Below are 23225 nucleotides of genomic sequence, written 5' to 3' on the forward strand. Positions count from 1 at the left end.
GTGGTCCCACAGTGGGTTATAGTGGGCCCCAGTGGAAGAAGACGGAGTCAGAGGACTGTTATCTGTGGTGTCCATGTGTCTGCACATACATTAGACTGACACTCCCTGTCATCGAACGCTGGTCACAGACACACAAAACTGCACAAACGCAACAAACGACACACAACACACAACGTAGGACAAATGGGATTGTGTTTGTACAGAAGGCTCCGAATGCAGCGTCACAAAGAGCAGCAGGAAATACACGTCTGAAGTGAAAAACAGGGGATTTATTTGGATTTTATTGTGGAAAATAAACACATTTGAACAGTTTTGCTGTTATTTTCATGATCAGGTTTGAAGGTCATGAACAGAAGCAGAAGGCAGCTGGTTTCATATTCAGTGTTCCATGTCGTCAACTTCTTCAAATAAAAGCCGAAGTCATGATTTTCAAGTAAAAAGTAAATAAATTAAAAAAACTCTTCCAAATATACAGGGTGGGGAAGCAAAATGTACAATATTTTGAGGCAGGGATTGAAAGACAGTGTATGACCAATTAGTTTATTGAAAGTCATGAGAATTTATTTGCCACAAGAAAATGTCCATAATAGAAAATGTTCTTATTCTATGTGTCCTCCTTCTTTCTCAATAACTGCCTTCACACGCTTCCTAAAACTTGTGCAAGTGTTCCTCAAATATTGGGGTGACAACTTCTCCCATTCTTCTTTAATTGTATCTTCCAGACTTTCTGGTAATAGTTTTGCTCATAGTCATTCTCTTCTTTACATTATAAACAGTCTTTATGGACACTCCAACTATTTTTGAAATCTCCTTTGGTGTGACGAGTGCATTCAGCAAATCACACACTCTTTGACGTTTGCTTTCCTGATTACTCATATGGGCAAAAGTTTCTGAAAAGGTATGGATAATAGTGTTAGGTATGATTATGACATCAGTATATGTTTGGTTTCAAAACAATTGACGTAGTGCCTGCTGAGAAAAAACAACTAAATGTTCATTGTACATTTTGCTTCCCCACCCTGTACAAGTATATAATCTTTTTTTTGTTTTTGGAAAAACCTGCATAAATGATGTCATTAGTTAAAGAAGGTGATGTTATTTCAGTTACTTCTATTGATTATGATCATATGGAATGAAAATGCAGAACTGAACCCTCAGTACCCTTAACCCCACCCCCCCAAAAAACAACCCCTTTATTTAATTTATTCAATATTGAAATAATTTTTTATCATAATTTCAAAAGTTGTAGCTGTTGATTTCTGAAAAATCTTCCAGATGCAGTTTCTTCAACTCATACTCAGGAAGAAAAATCAGACTTTAAATGGTGATTAGATGTAGATGAAAACACGTTGGAACAACAGCTGACATGGACTATTGTTTATTTTGTTTTAATCCTAATACACTGTCACCTGTAAAGTTGAAATAATTTTATTTAACTATTATCAGCATTAATTCTCATTATCTATTTTGTATTCAGTACATGATGACTTATTTCATGTATTTTTCTAAAAAAATGTCAAGTACCCCTGGGGGTACAGGTACCCCCCTTTGGGAACCCCTGCTGTAGACTAAAGGAGTGGACGGTCCATCCATAACCTCCTCAGACCCAGCTCTGTGTTTTCTGTCCACATTTGTGAACAAGAGTTTCACAACTTCATACAAAAAAACAAAAGAAAAGTGTCCACCACAAAGGACATTCCATAAAAATGTGAAAAAAACTGCATCTGAAAAAACTGTTGCATCATGATGTTTCCAATATATGCACTGATTTAATAAAAAACAAAAAACGCTGGTACTTTGCTGACATTTCCTGGGTCTGAGGAGGTTAAAAATAGGATTATATCTGACGGACTGATTTTTTTTTTTTTTTTAATCTTTATTTCGAACATGTAGACAGTGAAATCAAAACAAAAATCAACCAACAAAATATCAGTAATGATACATAAAAGGCTGATAAGTAAACAAAAGAAAAATAAATAAAATAAATGAACATAAATTAAACATGCTCGAAAAGGAGTGAAAAGAAGTAAAAACTTATGCACTCCTACCCCCAGTCTCTGTTCCTTATGACCTCTATATGAATAATAGCAATTATTATTTTATATGAAGATCAATATCATAATAATTCAATTCAATTCAACTTTATTTGTATAGCCCAATATCACAACAAGGTTATCTCTATAATAACAATAATAATAATAATCAAACAATATCACACATCTTTATTCCTATATACACTAATATAATAATACACATTTATAAATTATCATACCAGTATCAGCACTTTAAGATATTAATAAAAACTAAAAAAACAAACAAAAACACATATACATATACAATATAAATAAATATAATATTCTGTATTGTCCTGTATAGTAATATGATGATGCTTTTATTTAATTCCGTGGCATTTCTACGTCTGTAAAATTAGGTGATCCTGTCATAAATGAAGAAACGGGGAGTGAGGTGTGAGTTCAGAGAATACAGGATAAAACAACCAACGAGAAACGGGGACTTGAATTTCAAATATCTGCGCCGACCAATAAGAAACGGCGTCTTCAGAGACCGGCTCTATCAGTGTCCGAACAACCAGACTGGAGGGTTATCAACGAGAACCAGAGCTGGGACCCCCAGGACCCGCCCACTGACTGGGGTGACGCTCAAACACACAAACCAAGTCCACCGACTGTTAGGGTTTCTGAAGAAGTTTACACATTAAAACTCACAAAATCTAACTGAAGTCTCACAGAATGTCACAAAGCACTGGTGTCAAACCTTTTTTACTCCTGACCCTGTTTTAACATCACACATTTCTGGCGACCCCAGACATTCAAAATGGAGACTTTTTTTTTTTTGCTAAAATTAAATTTTTTTTGATCTTGTAATAGTTTCCTATATGTTTCAAATAAACATGAATTTTAGAGGACATTTAGTCTATATAATGTATATTATTGTGGACGTAGGCAGTAAATCCAGGTGTAGATTACTGCACAAAGGGAGAATTTTATTTTCCTTGGTCAGGATATGTACAGTCAGTCCAGCTGTGATTTACAAGGAGGACAATTAAAACTGAACAAACAAGAACTGAAACTATGAATTATGAAAGAGCTGCAGCATCTGAAACTGACCACAGTGAACATGTGACACACAAACAGAACCACAGTGCTGCAGTTTCACAACCACAGTTTGTCATGTCTGTTATGGGTTGGGATTGTCTCTGTCAACTCACCATAGATTTTTTATTAGTAAGTTTTGGGGGTTTTTTTGTCAATTACTAGAAATTTCAGGCGACCCCATTTGAATTCCAGGTGACCCCACATGGGGTCCCGACCCTAAGGTTGAAAAACACTGTAATAATCCCGAACAGCCAGAGATTAAAAATACTGACAGGAGGTTAAAGCAGTTCTTCCATCTTAGTTTGTTCATGCTCCTCCATGTGTCCAGACCTGGTTCAGTTCGATTTTACTTGGACTCTACAGTCGTTTTCACTCGTCTGGTGTTTGAACGATGGTTTTAGAAACACAGTCCACATCCGTAGGTTCTGTGGCCTTTCCCCAGAGTTATCAGGGTCATTCTGTTACATTTCACCGACAGATTTAATGTTATTGTTGGAAAGAATCGCAATTTTTACACCCAATAGATACGTAATCTTTCTGTGCGATCCTACCTTCAAAGACTTCGTACAATGAACAAAAGATATAGTACGGAATGAGTTAAAAGCATCAAAATCTAAATTAGTTTACATTAGTGAAATAAAAAGTGAACTTTTGTCAGTTAAATAAAGGTTGGATTGAATGAACAAACCACAGATTGATGGTATCGTATTTGTCATTTCCATCTTTACACTTTACACTGTTTCTTGTAGTTTTTCTTATGTTTTTCTTTGTTTCTTGTAGTTTTTCTTGTGTTTTTCTTTGTTTCTTGTAGTTTTTCTTGTGTTTTTCTTTGTTTCTTGTGCTTTTCTTGTGTTTTTCTTCCATATTCTAAAGGATCCTGTGTTGTTTCCTGCCTCTGGTCCATCTGGTTCCAGTATCTGTGGTCAGACTGGGTCAGACCGGTACTGTCCTCCTTCAGAAGATGCTGAACCTGATCCTGGACCCGGGATCACCTTTCATTTTTGTTCTTTTTCTGCAGATGAAGGACAGAGGAAGTCCTGTCCTCCATGGGGGGGGAATCCCTGTTGCGTAACAAGATGACGTGTGTTGATGCTTTCCACCTGATATTGAACATTACCCCCCCTTTGCCCCCTGTTTGCCCTCTTTGCCCCCTTTGCCCCGTCGGTGCCCCCCAGCCTGGATGAGGTCTTCTTGGACCTGGTCCTGCCTGAGGGCGGGGGCTGGGGTATCCCCCTGTTAAGGTGTTTGGGACTGATAGGCCTGTTTGTCCGATACACTGGCCTTATCTCCTTCGCCCGCCATCTTGTTGCTAAGCAACCCCAGGTTCTGAGGGGTCGACGTAGTTTGGTATGGGTGTTCCCACTCCCCCCCCCCGTCCTGCCAGCGCTGGTCTTTTCGTTAGTTCGGACTCACATTATCATCATTCGGGCCAACGGGTCGGAGGTCGTCCTGTTCCAGGTGGAGCACCTGCATGCAGGTAAGGGGTGTGGCTTCAGCGGACCAGGGTTCAGAGGTCAGGACGCATAAAACAATGGACCTGGACATGAGACAGAGGCCGGACTGTAGGTTATTTTCATATGTATTAATAATATTCCTATGAAGGAGCGTTAACATTTACAGGTTAAACTGTTAATTATTACTTTACGATTATTCGTGAAAAAAATCTGAACAATATTAACAAAAACTAAAACAAAAAGAACATGATTGACAAACAAAAACTGACCAAATTAACCAACTAACAAATATGCAAAATAAGAAAGAATATAATCGTCAACAAAATGAACAAAAATGACACAAATTTGAACAAATACTGCTCAAACTAACCAACAAAATAATTAAAATAAATACTAAAGACTATGATAGTCATTACAATGAGTGAAATGGGCAAAAATGAACCAAAACTGACCAAAATATAGAAAAAAAAGAACTTGACTGTCAAAAAAAAATGACAAAAGTAAACAAAAATTGGTCAAATTAACCAACAAATCAATATTAAAAGAAAGAAAGAAGACAGTAGTCGACAAAATGCACTTTGTTGTTAACACAGATGGACAAATACTGGACAAACTAACAAACAAATGATAAAAAACTGAATCTTAGTCAATATATAAAGTCAATGCCATGAAGTTTTAACATTTACTGGTTAAACTATTTGTTAAATATTACTTTACGATAACTCAAACACACGGTTTCAGATGTTGTTTTTTTTAAAGAGATGTAGGCAACGAAACTAATATTAACAATTTTAGATAAAAAGTCATGAATTTCAGGTTCAATATTTAAAAAGCATTTGTAGCCTTTAAGGGTTTTAACAGTTCAAGTTCTGAAAAGTCCAGGTCCAACATTAGTTCAGTTCTAATGTCTGCACATGTGTTTGTATCTGTTTAGATCTAATCTGATGTAAGTGGAGGACGAAAAAAAAAACAGCAAAAATAAACAGCTTCTGTGCCAAATAAAGTGAACAAAAATCTGCAAAATGATGCACACATTGAAAAAAAATCAACATGGAGTAAAAATTAAAAAAAAAAAGAAAGAAAGAAAGAAATTGAACAAAAATTAATAAAATGGAAAAAAAAATAAATAAAATAGTAAAAAAAAAAATTAACAAAATATTTAACAACAGTTGGTTTAGTAAAGTTCTGTTGACCCTAGTATGTGTTTGTCTCTGTGTTTAGATCTAATCTGTACATATTTAAAGTACGAACAGCAGGAAAAACAAACATTTAAGTTAAAAACAGTTTCTTTAAACCAACACGCTCGTATTTGTTGTGACCTCCATTTACTTTAACATGTTTTTGTGTGATTTTTTTGTCATTAATACTGTGTTTTATACCAGGTTTCATTCACCTCATGTCAGATGTTTCTGCTTGTGCTGTTTCTGGATGTTTCTGGGGTCAAAGGTCAAACTAAACTGAACTTAAATTGAACCTTTTCAACACATCTAGTTCAGTTTTTTTGGGTTTTTTTTAAGGCTTTGAACAGGTTTGGTGTGTTTTCTTATTGTATCTTAAGAAAAGATAATGAGAAACAAACATGTGATCATTTCAACTCTTAACAGCATTATGGGTAAAGCAGTGAACTGAAGCCCCTCCCACAAATACTCACATGGATTATTGTTATTATGGGATGGAAGTCAGTGGTCTTCAGGATGTAATTTTCCATGTAATTTCAACATACGGGAATACATATTTCAAATTGTCTGAAATTATTTTTTGTGAACAAATTCTAGTAGAAAAAAAAAATCTGTAAATAAATGATTGAAACATTTTAGTACAAAAAAAACCCCAATGTTAATACAAAATAATAAAATCTACATAAAATGATTGATTCTTGTACAAAACGAATCTATAAATGAACGATTGAAAATTTTTTTGTACAAAACAATAAAATCTTTATAAAAGTGATTGAGATTTTTTTTTTTTTTTTACAAAATTTTAACCTTTTTTTAAATGATTTAAAAAAATTTTAGTACAAAAAAATACATAAAATGAGAAAAATAAAAATGAAAATAAAATGACTGAGATATTCTTGCACAAAATAAAAAAAAGTGTAAATAAATGATTGAAACATTTAGTAAAAAATTTTTTAAAACTAAAAAAAAAAATTTAAACATTTTTGTACAAAATAATAAAATATTTATAAAATGACTGAGAAAATTTTGTACAAAAAAACTGTAAATGAATGACTGGAACATTTTAGTACACAAAAAAAAAAAAAAAAAAAAAAAAAACTGAACAAAAAAAAATATTGAAAAATTTTAGTACAAAATAATAAAATCTACATACAATGAGAAATTCTTGTACAAAATAAATCTATATAAAAAATGTGGAAATTGTACAAAATTAAAAAAAAAAAAAAAAAAAAAAAAAAAATTTAAAAATCAGAAAATAGCTTAAATTAGTAACTATGGAAGTAAGTCTAGGCCTTTGAGGGGTTTGTGTCATATATGACACCAGGGGCATTAAAGGGTTAACATACTCAGATTAACATGGGGCCCATTAGGTGGTGGGTAAACCCAGCCCTGGTGCACAGATCCAGATAATAGTCACCTCCATAACTTCTTCTGCTCATATTTGGACATTTATTTGGTCGTCTGGGTTTGAAGCAGATACATAACATTAAATTATCATATATGTCTTTATAACATAATATATATAATAAAGGTTTAATTTCACAGAAGTTTGTAACTTTTATTCAGTTCCTGTAAACCAGAAATTGCTTTAAAAAACCTATGTAATCTAAATATAGCAGCTGTTGGGGTTGAGAGGTGCATTGTGGGTAATACTGGAGTTTTCAGTGTGTGGCTGATGAAGGGTGTGACGTACAGATAAGACGTCGTACGCCTTCGCTGAGCTGCTTTAACGTAGATCGCACTCTCAACGGCAGATCGTCTATCTGTCGGAAGGTCTTCAGTCTGACTTTGGGCGGAGTTTATTATCTACTGGAAAAGACGTCACAGTCCGAACGACAAACGAAGAAGAGTTAACGACGTTAAAAAACAGACAAACAAGGAAGATAGGATGGAAACAATGACAATAGAATACAATACAATACAATAGCCTTCATTATCATTGTCTTCCTGCACTATGAATAAAACACCAGTACAACAGAAATAAGAATAGAGCAAAGATAAAATTACAAAAACTAAAAATAAGATAAGAAAATAGAATATAAATTTTACAATTTTACAAAGTAAAATAACAATAGAGCTAAGTAGAATAAAAGATAAAAATGGACAAAATATGAACAAACGAAAATTTACAGACAGGATCAACATTGTGTGACAGTACATATATATATATATATATATATATATATATATATATATATATGAACAGTATGTATATCTATAAAATGGTATATACATCTGAAAAATAGTGCATTCATTTTTGATAAATATTGAATACATATTGCTTTGTTATTGCAGAACAGAAGATTATTACACAGCTTATTGCACATACTTCATATTTGTAGAATTATTGTAAATTAATGGAAGGGATTTTGACGAAACACTGAAGAAACATCTACATGATCATTGAATTAAATATGAGAAAATATGTGATTTTCACTGAAAAATGAAAGAATATTAACAGTATGTATGTCTATTAACAGTTTTAACAGTTTGTATACCTCTGAACCAAGTCCATATAAAAATAGTGCATTTATATTTGAATAAATATTGAATAAATATTGCATTTTAATCGCAGAACATAATCCACATTTGTAGGGTTATTGCATATTATTGGAAGTGATTTGGAGGATACATATACTGTCGCCTAAAGCAGAGGAGTCTGCATCCTTAAATATGATGAATAATTCTGTGTTGATGATGCGTTTGTTTATTTGTTTTTGCAGTTAAATGTGTTGACTGTGTCCTTTTATTCCTTCTGTTTATAGGTTATGCATAAGAATCCCTGAGAGGAAAAGGACAACACCTGAAAACCATCCATGGAAAACCCTTTAAGTTTTGACGAGGTTGGTTTTTACTGATTTCAGATCGAATATAAAGTATTAAACACTGACATTTCCAGGTTTGTTTTTTTTATCATTATTCTGTCATAACACACTTCAAATATTAAAATAATGTTGATTTTTTTTACCCATAAAAAACAAAATATGTACTGATGTAAACAGTTTAATACCTGTTGATCCACTAATCCTACTGATACATGGAAATAATTAATGTAAAATACAGTTCTTCATCTTTTCATGGTCATTAGATATGACCCATTTGGATGTTCAGAGGCTCCGTAGTTACCATGGAAACACTGTCATCTTCTGCAACATTGATTCACCAGTAAAACCCATGGAGTTGGATCAATGACAGTGGATAAAGTGAACAAAAATAAATGAAAAACCAACAAAATAATAAATATTGTGGGAAAAAAATAAGCAAAAAAATGTACTATAATAAAGTAAACAAGAATCAAATAAACAAGAAAATGAACAAAAAAAGCCAAAATGATGAATAAAATGAACAGAAATTAATAATAAATCAACAGAATAATGAAAAAATGAGCCACAAACTGAAGTGATTTGGAGAAAAAAATAGAAAAGGAGCAAAAAAAAAAAAAAAAAAAAAAGATCAAAAACAAGTAAAACAGTAAGTGAAATAAACAAAATGAACAAAAGCGAATAAGAAAATTGACAAAATAATAAATAACATGAAGAAAATAAGCAGCAAAATGAATAAAATGGATACAAAATTTGAATATTGATTCACCTGTAAAACCCATTAAGTTTAATAAATGACAGTAAATGAGAGATTTGACTGAAAAACTCACCTTTTCTTCAGTTTTCTCTGTTTTTATATAATAACCTTTGATTTATTGAATTACTCTAAGCTTTAATGAACATCTATTTGATCAGTGAATTAAATATAGGAAAATACAGGATTTATACAGACAATGCAAAAATACAGAGGATAAAATTAGAATAAATGGAGATAAATTAATTAATAAAGGTTAAATATAGAGAAGATTAATTTGTGGACTGTTATAAAAGTAGAACTGTGTCTTTATGAGTTAAAGCAAATGTTTTTGACAATTTAATTCACCATTAAAGACTGTTTTATACAAACCACAGTTCATAAATGATATGGTATGTCTTTTTTTTATACTAATTTAACAATTTGTCTGTTTTTTTCTTTGTCCAGGGTAGTGACATGTCGTATGAGGATAATGAGTTCGTCCTGCCGTCTGCACTGACACTGTGAGTTTATCAGAAAATTCTACTTCCGGTTTCTGTTCAGTGATGAGAGAAACGACAATGTGACCGAAGGGTTAAACTAAAACTCTGCTGCCCTCTGGTGGTCAAAAATAGAACAGCACCATCATTATTATTATTATTAGTAGTAGTAGTAGTAGTAGTAGTAGTAGTAGTATTTCCATCCCTATCAAATTGAACTCCAGCACACACATAATACGAACAGTCTGTGTGATAAAATAATATTATTAATATTCGTGTTCATCCAGGACTCCACCAGACAACAGCATCTTCTACAGCGATGAGATGAAGAGGAAGGAGGAGGAGGAGGAGGAGGAGGAGCCGATGAAGGCCATCGTAATCCCTGCTGATTCAGAAGGTAGAATCAGAATCAGAATCAGAGTCAGAATCAAAATCAGATTATATCTTCCACGGTTGTAACTGCTCAATACTAGTCATTTAAAAACACATGATCCTGTTTTATTTCAGCCTTTTTCAACCTGAACACTAACGCCACCACAAGAGGAGACGCTCAGGTCAGTTCACCTTCACTACTATACACACAACACACACACACATATTATATATATATATATGTATATATATATATATATATATATATATATATATATATATATATATATATATATATATATATAAAAACCCCTCCCATACCACACCACATGCCTGTACAAATATATATTAATATATTTAATATTTAAATTTAAATCTAAATCTATATGAATATTTATAAAATAGCAAATTTTCCTTTTTTTTCTCTTTATATGTTCTGTTTTCTATCTTTCCTGAACTTTATTTTTGTATTTGCTGCTGAATGAATTAAGACAGACTTACCTTACCTCACCTTACCTACTTTATCTTATCTTATCATATCATATCTTATCTTCCTGTCCCTTATCTTATCTTATCTTATCTCACTTTACTTTACTTTACCATACTTTACCTTACCTTATCTTCCCTTCCCTTAACTGTCCAGGCTTACGTGGAGTTGAATGAGCTCCAGGGCAGCAGTTGGCAGGAAACAGCCCGATGGGTCGGCTACGAGGAAAATCTGAACCCGGCCACCGGAAAATGGAGCTCATCTCATGTGTCCTATCTGACCTTTAAGAGTATGATCCAGCTCCGCAAAACCATGTCCACAGGTAACCATGGCAACCCAAACCAAAGTCATATCTGTGTTGAATGAACAGGACAAACTGTGGGTCAGTGTCAGTGTTTTTATTCTGAACTCAGGGAAAATACATGATTTACACTGAAAAATGAAAAATACAGTTGATACTATTCTAATGAATGTGGGTTGACCACTTAGTATTGGTCATCTCTCCATATTCAATATGGAGAGAAATATTCAGTTGGAAGTCTCCACTTAAACAGTTCTAGGACCATATTTGTCAGAAAAAGTGCAGTTTCTTCAGATTTTTTCTCTGTTCTAATATAATAATAATAATAACGATAATAATAATAAGAATAATAATAATAATAATAATAATAATAATAATAATAATAATAATAATACTAATAATAATATAATAACCTTGGAACTGACTCGTCCAGGTGCCGTCATCTTCGACCTCAACGCCAGCAGTCTGTCTGCGGTGGCTGAAAAAGTGGCTGATGAGCTGCTGAACAAAAACGAGATCCGTGCGACAGATCGGGACGCTCTGCTGAGGGCGCTACTCATGAGACGAAGGTAACACGTGGATGCCGGTTGACCATATTTGATCATTTAACCCTTTGGTGTCCTGCCCACAGAGGCCCCTTCTGAACCAACAAGTGTGTGTAATAGGCGCAGGAGTGGAATAATGTCCCAAAAAAGTTCATACAGTTGAGTTTTTTAGCTTTTTTTTTTTTTATTTCATCAACTTGAGCCCTTTAAATGACATGTTTTAACAGGGTTGTACAAAATTCACATTTGAATTGAGAATGATCCCTAAATTCCAATTCAATTCTTGAATTTGAATTTTGATTACAACAAGATGTGGAATTGAATTCAATTCAGTTTCAAATTGCAGGAAGGAGAACTAGAATTCCATGAAATTCAAAGAAATTCATGAGACATAATTAAGGTGTATTTAACAATCAAGCTTTACCGTATATATTATATATGATTTACACCTAGATTTCATACAGATGTTATTGTGATGGACACAATATTTATTACAAATAAATATTAATAACATAAATAGGCATATATATATATATATATATTATACTATATATATATAGATATATATACACACATTTTTTAACCATGAATTAACTGTAAAACATACTCTATAAACTATTATTAAAAGTGTAATAACTTTCAAATTGTGGAAAATGATAAGAAAGCACTTCATTTCCCAGAATACCTTGCTGTATCCTTCAAAATGATTGCTAAACATTTAAGACATTTTGTGTGGAAGCGTATTGCATTCACATGGAAAAATAAAAATAGGCTGTTTTTCTGAATTAACAAGATAATTAACTCATAAAAACAGAGCCGATTTTTTTATTTTTCAGGTGAATGCAACACGTTTCTGTATTTTTGTTTGGAGTACACTCCAATGAAAAAGCTAATTGATACGTGATAAGAGTGAATTTCTCTGAACTGGAATGAATTATATTCCATTTCCTGTTATTCCAATTCAAATTCAATTCAACATCCTGTAGGGTGGAGTCAAATCAAATTCAAATTCATGAATTTAATTAAATTCTGAAATTCTGAATTTTGTACAACACTGGTTATATGTAAAGAAACAAACAAAAAACAATATATCTTTTTGATGCAAAAAACACAAAAAAACATTTTTTCCCAATAAACTCCATAAAAATTTGCTTAATTTTTAAAAATGTTTTTGCAGCCTCACACACTCACACTACATTAAACACACTCTCTCAGAACATTGAAGAATGGAGCAGGGAAACCGTACACTGCCATCTAGTGGGGAAAAAAACATGTGATTTCCTCCTTCCAAATATGGAAAAGTGATGTCATAGAGTAAAAAAAAATGGTTGATGTCAGAAGTATAGAGCCACGCCTCTGAAATGAAGCCCAGATATCAGTAAAAGTATGATTTACAGTTCAAACACAGCGGTTATAATGGGAGCATAAGTGCATTTTTGCAGATGGACAGGTGCTAGTGTTGACATTTTCCATTGTTTACAATGTGTAAATTTTAGTTGCTGACCAGAATTTTTAAAAAATAATTAAAAAATGAAAAACTTTTGAATTAGAACCAAATACAAATAGTGAAAAAGAACATGACCTTTAGTTCCATGAAGTGCAGAGTGTGTATAAAAGGCTCACCTGGACACCGGAGGGTTAAAGCATTTAAACTCCGTCTGTTTACGTTTGTTCATGTGTCGTTCCAGTCAGGCCGAGGGTCCGGAGGTCACCCCACCGGAGACATTCAGATGCAGACCTTCTCCGTTTCACAGAAGGTGAACTTCTACAGCTTCTACTCTGTTTTCCATCTGTGGAACTGCCTTCCCCCTTTGAGTGACGTAGTGTCACAGATCTGCCGTTTGTAGAACAAAACTTCAAACTAACTGTTCAGAACGACCTGTAACACCCAGATCTGTGGTACTTTGGTCAGCTTTGGTTGTTGGATTGATTGATTGACTGATTGATTGATTCTTTGGTTGGTTGGTTGGTTGGTTGGTTGACTAACTGACTGACTGACTGACTGACTAACTGATTGGTTGGTTGGTTGGTTGGTTGGTTGGTTGGTTGGTTGGTTGGTTGGCTGGTTTTCCATCAGTCAGGACTGTATGACTGGTTATTTCATTCTAAGTTTTACGTTGATGAATCATTTGTACTTAAAAATGTCCGAAATTATGAACTTTGGATTTGTCAAAGCTGAATATTTGTCATTTGATCACATTTCAAATACATGAAGTTGGAATAATCCCATTCCTCTTCTTATTCCTATTTTTACACATCAGTAAAGGTGTATGATCACAGACTGAGTGACAGGAAAACTTCATTTGGAACTCACTGTTCTTTAAAAAAAATGACTTAAGAGTTTTGGTTATTAATTAAATAGCTGAAAATGAAAATTATTTATCTATTAAAGTCTGCAGCTCCAGTCTGAGTGGACACTTTTAACGTTCTATTTGAATTTTATTTTTTACAGAGGACAGTTCTGACAACGTGGAGGCTTCTATCGTTCTCTCAGGTACGTTCACATGATGCAGTTTAAATTAAAGCATTTAAACACACATCATTAGAAGGTTCTTTTTTTGTATATGTTCATTGCATTTGAATGTCTTAGTGAATCTAAATGAGTTTTTTATGAAATGTTCTGATGAATTCATCATATTTAAACCATTTCTTCGTGTCCTGTTGTCAGGTTGTGGTGGACGTCCTCCAGAAGCCGGTGGTGGCCTTCGTGCGGCTGCAGGACTCCGTGGTGATGCCGTCGGTCCTGGAGTCTCCGGTCCCCGTTCGCTTCGTCTTCATCCTGGTCGGACCGAGTCAGAGTGAGTCGACTACAGCGGAGTGGACGGGCCATGGGCGCTCTGATGGCCGACTGGGTGAGCAAATAGAAACAAAAGACCTGGAGTTTAACCAGAGACAGCAGACTGATGCACCTGGGCAACAGTCTTACATTAACAACAGATAAATGCACTATTTTATATAGACTAGAGCTTGTAGCTATATATACTGATAATATTATTAATATAGTTCATAGATATACATACTGTTTATATTATTAATATTAGGTTTATTCATATTTTGTCTTTTAATTTTTTTCTACGTTGTTCTATTCTTATCTTACTTTTGTAAAAAAAAAAAAAAAAAAATTGTATATGAAAATGACAATAACAGCTATTCTATTCCATTCTGTTCTAGGTGTTCTGTCTGGAGGCATTCTTGGCCCAGACGGACAAAGACCTGACCGACGCCATCGCTGACTTCATGGACTGCAGCATCGTCATCCCTCCGACTGAGATCCAGGACCAGACCATGTTGGCCCCCATCATCAGGTTCCAGAAGAAGATGCTGCGAGACAGAGTCCGCCCATGTGACACCCGCCTGGCCTTTGGGGACAGGGTCAAAGGTCAGCGCTTAGTCCTGTTTCTACACTGCATGGAATCGTAGACTAAGTAGGAGGAGCATAATTGAATGATGTTTTTAAGATTAAAATTTGGAGTTGTCATTATTTATATGTCCTTATGCTGTTTTATTGTACTTGAGTTGACTCAGTCTGTCTGTGTAACCTGAACTAAACTGATTTTTAACTCCATTGATTGTTAATACACTCAGTGTAATTTTGTGTATAATTTTGGAGTCCTTGGTGGTCCGGTTTTGGCCTATGGGCCGTATATTTGCACCCCTGTTCTAAACTAATGAGACCATTTCCTGTTTTTTTTCAGTTGAGAAGCCTCCAGAGGAGCCCAGGGAAGACCCTCTCGTCCGTTACTGGATACCCCTTTGGTGGGATGGTGTCAGACATTAACGCCGCTACCGCCACTACATCAGCGACTACACCGACGCCCTGAACGCTCAAGTCCTGGCAGCCGTCATCTTCATCTACTTCGCTGCCCTGTCTCCGGCCATCACGTTCGGAGGCCTTCTGTGTAAGAACTCAGAGCAAATTATTAACACTCGAAGCTAGAATGTCCTCCGAATTTGTGCGTATTTTCTTGTCTTTTTAGCTGATAAAACAGAAAAGATGATGGGTGTGTCCGAAACTGATGATCTCCACTGCCATCCAAGGCGTCATCTTCTGTATCATTGCCGCCCAGCCCGTCCTTGTAATCGGCTTTTCTGGACCACTACTGGTGTTTGAGGAGGCTTTCTACGCTGTACGTACAACATCTACAAAGATATCACTCACTTAAACGGTACCTGGTGGGCAATTTTTAATGATAGCTATTTCCAAAGATCATGTATCATGCTAGCAGTTCCGTCAGGTAACTTTCGTTATAGTCTGTTGTCAAGTATGTCCGAGTGCGAGGCCACTGCTCTGTCAGTCAGTCATGGTCAGAGACATGTTGCCTCCTTCATGGGCTGTTCCAGCACTGGTACTGACCCAGACTGGATGTAGTGTCCCATTACCTGGTCTGGCATGGACCGGTCACTGACCCCGTGTGGCAGACACCGGTCTAAAATGATACTTTATCGGATCGAATAAGTAACCACGAACACCCATTTCCTCAAAATTGCTAGTCATAGTTTGCTTCTTGAACTTGTGCTTTCCACTCAATCATGCCCACTGACTGCTGCTTGTTTGCTCGCCCTCCATCACCCACAATCAACAATGGTACGTTACTTCTGGTCGGCAACAGCGGCTCAACCATAAGTTCTGCCATTGTAGGTACACACTTTACACAGTCTAAAGTGTACCTGCATCACACTGGACATTTGGGGGCAGAACCTAAGGGAGCAGCCACTGGCGGCCTGAAGTGGAGTACCTGTTGTTGATATCCGGGTGATTGAGTGCGAGTAAACAAGCAGCAGTCATTCAGCGCGATTGAGTGGATTTGTGAGATTTCTGATTTCTGTTTGTTTAGTCGTAACCTTTCCGCTCCACCATTGTCCTAGAGATGCGACCCAGCACTGGACCGATAAAGTGTCATCTTAGACTGGTGTCTGCTGCACAGGGTCAGTGAGCAGTCCATCGCAGCCCAGAAAATCGGACAAAACAACTAATGTTCGTGATGGAGGCAACATATCACTGACCATGACTGATTGACGGAGCAGTGAATTAGTACTCACAAGTACTTGATAATGGACAATAACTTAAGTTACTGACAGAACCGCTAGTGTTACACATCATCTTTTGAAATAGCTAGCAATGAAAATTCACTACAGGTACCCCCTCTGAGGTTTCTTAGTTCCTCATACAAACATACTCATGTTCCTTTGTTTGTTCCACACTAGTTCTGCAAATCCCAGGGCATTGAGTACATAGTGGGTCGAATCTGGGTGGGGATGTGGCTCATTGTGATCGTGTTCATCATCGTGGCCGTGGAAGGTAGCTTCCTGGTCCGATTCATCTCCCGCTTCACTCAGGAAATCTTCTCCATCCTCATCTCTCTCATCTTCATCTACGAGACCTTCAATAAGCTCATCAAGGTTCCATCCATTCCTTCATTTCACGCCGTCGGCCTTGTTCATCCTTCGACCTCTGCGCTCATCCATCTCATTTCATTTTTCAGATCTTCAAAACTCACCCTCTGATTCTGAACTACGAGCATCTCAATGACACGATAGACAACCCCTTCCACCCGGTCGTGACGAAGCACACTGAGGAACGCGATGACGGCAACGTAACCATTACAGAGCTGGAGATCGAAAGGCCCTTCCCCAACACTGCCCTGTTGTCCATGTGCCTCATGTTTGGCTGTTTCTTCATCGCCTACTTCCTCCGCCAGTTTAAGAATGGTCCATACCTTCCTGGTCCGGTAAGGTCCCATCACAAGATCCAGAGACTTTGTTGGCTTATGAATTGGAAGACTCAGTGATTTTAATCTTAAATATATTACATTATGTTTTTTCCTCTCTAGATCCGTCGTCTGATTGGAGATTTCGGTGTCCCCATCGCTATTTTCTTTATGATCGCTGTGGATATCTGCATTGAAGACGCTTACACTCAGGTAATGGCCGTTTTGACTCATTACAAACATAGAAACACCAATCAACTTATTGATCATATATAGAAACTCCCCAGAAATCAAAGGTTTTTTTTGGCTTAGTTGGACTTTTATTGCATCTAAAACAGGGGTCTCAAACTCAACTTACCTGAGGGTCGCTGGAGGTAGAGTCTGGGTCAGGCGGGCCACATTAAGTATTCCACAAAAAAGGGGTTCTTTACTTGCAACTAGTAGCATGCATTTTTTGATGAACTCGCCTTCTTTGAATGGATTTCCGGCCCTAGCAATCATCTCACTCACCACATAGTTAGCTTCGACTGCTGCTTCATTCTCTTTGTATGCTTTCTTGAATAAATCTTGTTGCCTCAATAGACATTTTTTAAGATTGGCGACCCGGTTCTTTCTCTCATCTCTCTGGTATTTTGTAAACTCCTCAGTATATCTAGTTGAGTCATGAATGTCAGATGTATTCCTTATACACCACAACTTTCTCTGTGCATATGAGACACATAGGGGTACCCCTGGGCTCCACAAACAAATATTACGTCTCCCACTTTTTCTGAAATTGCCTGTACTTGCTGCCAACCTTTCTCTTCACGGCATGTTTTGAGAGAGACATGACTGGAACTGGGTAATGGCAGATATTTTCCATCCACTTGGTGTCACTCCGGAATATGTTTCAACAAAGTGGCTAGCATTCATACTTCCCCAAGTACTTCACGGTTGGCTACCTTGACAACTGTTGAGAACAAATGCCGCCAGAAGCTGTCACCAGACTATCTATTATCTATGGTAGCCAATAAGTGATAAAAATAAATAAAATAAAAGCATGGCAACACTCAGCAAAAAGGTACGTCTGAGAACTTCGTGTGGTCCACACTAACACTAAACTTTGATGTCAAGTAAGGGACCACAGAATATCATCCCACGGGCCGCATTTGACCCCCGAGCCATGAGTTTGAGACCCCTGATCTGAAACAATGATTTTTATTAAGATTTACAACCCATTTCCTGGTCGGATAGATTTAGGCATGAGACATGAGAAATGTCCCATAATTCTGTTCAAATCATCGGCAAGATGGATTTAAACACAGCAAAAAAAGTGCAGCAGTGTGACGAAAAAAAAAACCCACACAAATGTATGTATTTTTTTCGTAAAACAACTTAATCATTTGATCATCCGTTTAATGTCATTTCAATGTGTTATAGATCGCATTTCTGCGGTTTGCAGTTGATTGGCGCATGAAAGATGCCCAAAGCCCATGGAACAGAGACGGTTACAATTGTTGACGGCATGGGGGATTTTTTCGGCAACAAAGTTGTCGTGTTTATGTATAGCAGCATCGATGATGTAACAGGTCTCGAAGGGTTGTCCCATTTCATAGGGGAATGTTTCAGCCCCTACCCCTTACAACTCTGTTTCAAGGGGTAGGGCTGAGTGTGAGGGGTATGGGGGAGGGGCCAAGGGGTGAATTGGATTGGACCTTAATTTATTTGTTTATTTTCAGGAGCTAGTACCTCTTGCTGCATCCATACTGTGTAAAATTAGTAGTGTTTTTTTACATTGGATGACAAACCTGAGTATTTACATCTCACTGACATTGTTCGTCACATACATACAACTGAACAGCAAGTACGTAAAGTAGAATCAAACTACCTGTTCGCCTTTTTATATTGCATTATAGCCACTAGCTGGGCTTATTAAACAGGCTTTTACCTTTATTTTGGCGTTTACAAGTAAAAAAACATGAGTAAAAAATAAATCTGTCATGTCAGTTTAATTATTTTGATCTTATTACGACAATGTTTACTCAAAATATTATGCTAATTCTTAATTTGTTCGCATAAAAAAAGAGAAATTGTACATTTGCAAGGAAAATACTACGCTATTTCCCTAAAGTTCAGTTAGAATATTGTTTTTAAGTGTCCTCTAATGTGTAGGTGAAGTCATCTGTGTTAAATAGAACAGAGTTAAAAAAATGAAGATGTTTGTATCTTTTTGTAGAAACTGGTGGTGCCTAAAGGAGTCCAGGTGACCAACCCCAAAGTCCGAGGCTGGTTCATTAACCCCATGGGGGAACATAAGCCCTTCCCCATCTGGATGATGGGGGCATGTTGTGTCCCAGCGCTCCTCGTCTTCATCCTCATCTTCCTCGAGTCCCAGATTACGACGTATGTGACACTATGAACGCTTTTCTTCCAGCTCCTTTGTTTGTACTGAATATGTAAATAGTCCTTAGAGTTTTCTTATTATTATTATTATTAGTAGTAGTAGTAGTAGTAGTAGTAGTAGTAGTAGTAGTATTTATCATGTTTGTCTTTACACTATCCTTATGATGCACATTTTTCTTGCACTTTATTCTGGTGCTGCCTTGACCAATGAATTTCCCCATTATGAGATCTAATCTAATCTAATCTAATCTAATCTAATCTAATTGAATCGAATCTAGTCTAATCATCTTGTCTAATTTAATCTAGTCTAGTGTACTCTAATCATCTAATCTAAATTAATGTAGTCTAGTCTATTCTAATCTAATTTCATCTCATCTAATCCAGTCTAATCTAATCTAATCTAAACCAGTCTAATCTAATCTAATATAGCCAAATTTAGTCTAATCTAATATAATCTAGTCTTCTCTAATCCAATCTGGTCTAGTCTAATCTAATCTACTCTAATCCAGTCTAATATAATCTAATCTTAATTTTATCTAATCTAATCTAATCTAATCCAGTCGACTCTAATGTAGTCTAATCTAGTCTTGTCTAGTCTAATATAATCTAATCTGATCTAGTCTAATCTAATCTAATCTAGTCTAGTCTAATCTAATCTAATCTAATATAATATAATCTAGTCTAATTCAATCTAATCCAATGTAATCTAATCCAATCTAATCCAGTCTAATATAATGTAATCTAATCTAGTCTAATCTAAATGTCCTTTGTCTCAGTCTGATTGTCAGTAAACCTGAGAGGAAAATGGTCAAAGGTTCTGGTTTCCACTTTGACCTGCTCCTCCTGGTCACCATGGGCGGCATTTCCTCCATCTTTGGCGTTCCATGGCTCAGCGCCGCCACCGTTCGATCCGTCACCCACGCCAACGCTCTCACCGTCATGTCCAAAGGCCCCAAACCCGAGATCGAGAAGGTGATCGAGCAGCGGATCAGCGGCATCCTGGTGGCCATCCTGGTTGGTAGGTGGTCCCGTCTGCGGCAGCGTTAGCGTGGCGTGGACGCCGGTGTGGGACGTGTCACTGACTGACTCTGTGTTTTCCAGGTGTTTCTATTTACATGGAGCCCATTCTGAAGATGATTCCCATGACCGCCCTGTTTGGGATCTTCCTCTACATGGGTATCACTTCGCTCAGTGGAATCCAGATGTGGGACCGGATGCTTCTGCTCATCACGCCAAAGAAATACCATCCCTCTGATGCCTACGCCACCAGGGTATCCACATCCAACCTCCGCATGGCGCCTTCATTTCACTCTAATTTTATTTAAAATAAAACTGATTAAAGACTGGTTAAACCTATACTTAACCAGTCTAATCTGATCTAATTTAATCTGATCTAGTTTTATCTAATGTAGTCTAATTTAATCTGATCTAGTCTAGTCTAATCTGGTCTAATCTAATATAATCTGGTCTAATATAATCTGATCTAATCTAGTCTAAAATGATCTAACCTGGTCTAATCTAGTCTAATATGATCTAATCTGGTCTAATCTAATCTAGTCTGATCTAATATGGTTTTATCTAATCTAGTCTAACATGATCTAATCTAATCTAGTCTAATATGATCTAATCTGGTTTAATATAATCTAGTCTAATATGATCTAATCTAATCTGGTCTAATCTAATCTAGTCTAATATGATCTAATCTGGTTTAATCAAATCTAGTCTAATATGATCCAATCTGGTCTAATCTAATCTAATCTAGTCTAATATGATTTAATCTAATCTAGTCTAATCTAATCTAATGTAGTCTAATCTGGTCCAATCCCATGTCTTGTGTCCTGTGTCCAGGTGAGCACCATGCGCATGCACCTGTTCACCCTCATCCAGCTGGTGTGTCTGGCCATCCTGTGGGTGGTGAAGATCAGCCCCTTCTCTCTGGCTCTGCCCTTCGTCCTCATCCTCACCATCCCTTGCGCATGTTCATGACAGGAAGAGTCTTCAGTGTCATGGAGATGAAATGTGTAAGTGTCACCTGCACCTGTGTTCACAACCAGTGTGGCATCACTGCTCTTATATATATATCATATAATATATATCTATATATATATATATAATATCTATATATATATATATATATATATATACACACACACACACACACACACAAGATATTATATATATATATATACACATACTGTACATTACATATACACATATACACACATAACTGTACATATACACACATATATTGTACATACACCACATACATATACATATGCATGTGTTGTGTTACAGCTGGATGCAGATTGACGCCAAAAGTGAAGTTTGAGGAGGAACCTGGGTCAGGACATGTACGACGAGTCTCCACTGCCCTAGAAAATTACATTCAACGATTCAACATTCCAGATGAATGATGAATGTGAAACTACAATCCACAGGATCAATAGTGAATGAAGATTTAAAAACACACGTCTTTAAAAACAGAGAAAATAGGAAACAACAGAGCAAAGTGCAGATAATAATAATGATATTCATGTTATTTATTTACTAGGGTTTGATTCACAACCATCGAATCAACCTGAACGTAGCATCTAAACATCTGATTGGACCAGGTTCCACATTCAGACCCATTGATCTGAAGTAAAATAATAATACAATAACTTATATAATAATAACTCCCAAATATTTATCTTTAGTCCAAAAAAAAAGAAATATTTACATTTACAAACATTATTTATCATTATTATTACATCACTATTTGTTGGTTATTATGATATATGTTAGATCATATTTGTCTGAATGTGGAACCTGAGCTAAAATGATTTTAACACCATTGATCATTAATATCTCAGTGTCCTTTTTTCTTTTCATGGGGACGGATCGGAATCTTCGGGCCGTTTCGGACCACGGCCGTATGTTTTGACACCCCTGCTTTAGAGAAAAAACTGACACAGAAACAAACGAGAATGTTTGCTCAAATTCTACGACTATTATTTGTTTGCTTTTATCGCAAGTTTAGTGTCGACTATTCATTCAGGAAACACATTTGAATGATAAAGATAAGAAATATTTGACCTCAGATGACAAAGTAATGCAATTTATATGAATAATTTATGTGCCCTTATCTTTCCCTTTGTTTTTATTGTTAAATTTTACATTGTGTTATTGATTTATCCTCAGTTATTGATCATGTACGGATCTTTAGATTATTAGACAGACTATGTTAAAGTGACATATCTTAGATTAAACCAGTGTGTCGGTGCTTTGGTATTGATCAGCAGTGTTTAGTAGATAATGGAAGAAATATCGCATATTCCAGGTGATGATGATGATGTAACCACGGAAAAAAAAACAACTTGTGTAAATGTATCTTAAGCCTTTATTGTGATGTGTTTGTGCTTAAACACTGTACATGCTTTCAATTTCCACTTTATTAAAAAGTAAAAAAAAACAGGTTTAAAATGTTGGACTTCATGAATACACCACATCTGACACCAGTCATAGGAATACAGTCAGAAAATTATTAGACCACCCTTGTTTTCTTCGGTTTTTTTGCTCATTTTAATGCCTGGTCCAACTAAAGGTCCATTTGTTTAGACAATATAATGACAACAACAAAAATAGCTC

General features: G+C 35.9%; 1 pseudogene; it reads left to right on the forward strand.

Moving 5' to 3' along the window:
• The first annotated feature begins 4473 nt into the window (after positions 1-4473).
• Positions 4474-21974, forward strand: LOC115423673 (band 3 anion exchange protein-like; annotated as a pseudogene).
• The last annotated feature ends 1251 nt before the right edge of the window (positions 21975-23225 follow it).

This window comes from Sphaeramia orbicularis, chromosome 8 (genome assembly GCF_902148855.1).
Source record: "Sphaeramia orbicularis chromosome 8, fSphaOr1.1, whole genome shotgun sequence".
In the NCBI taxonomy this organism is placed as follows: domain Eukaryota; kingdom Metazoa; phylum Chordata; class Actinopteri; order Kurtiformes; family Apogonidae; genus Sphaeramia; species Sphaeramia orbicularis.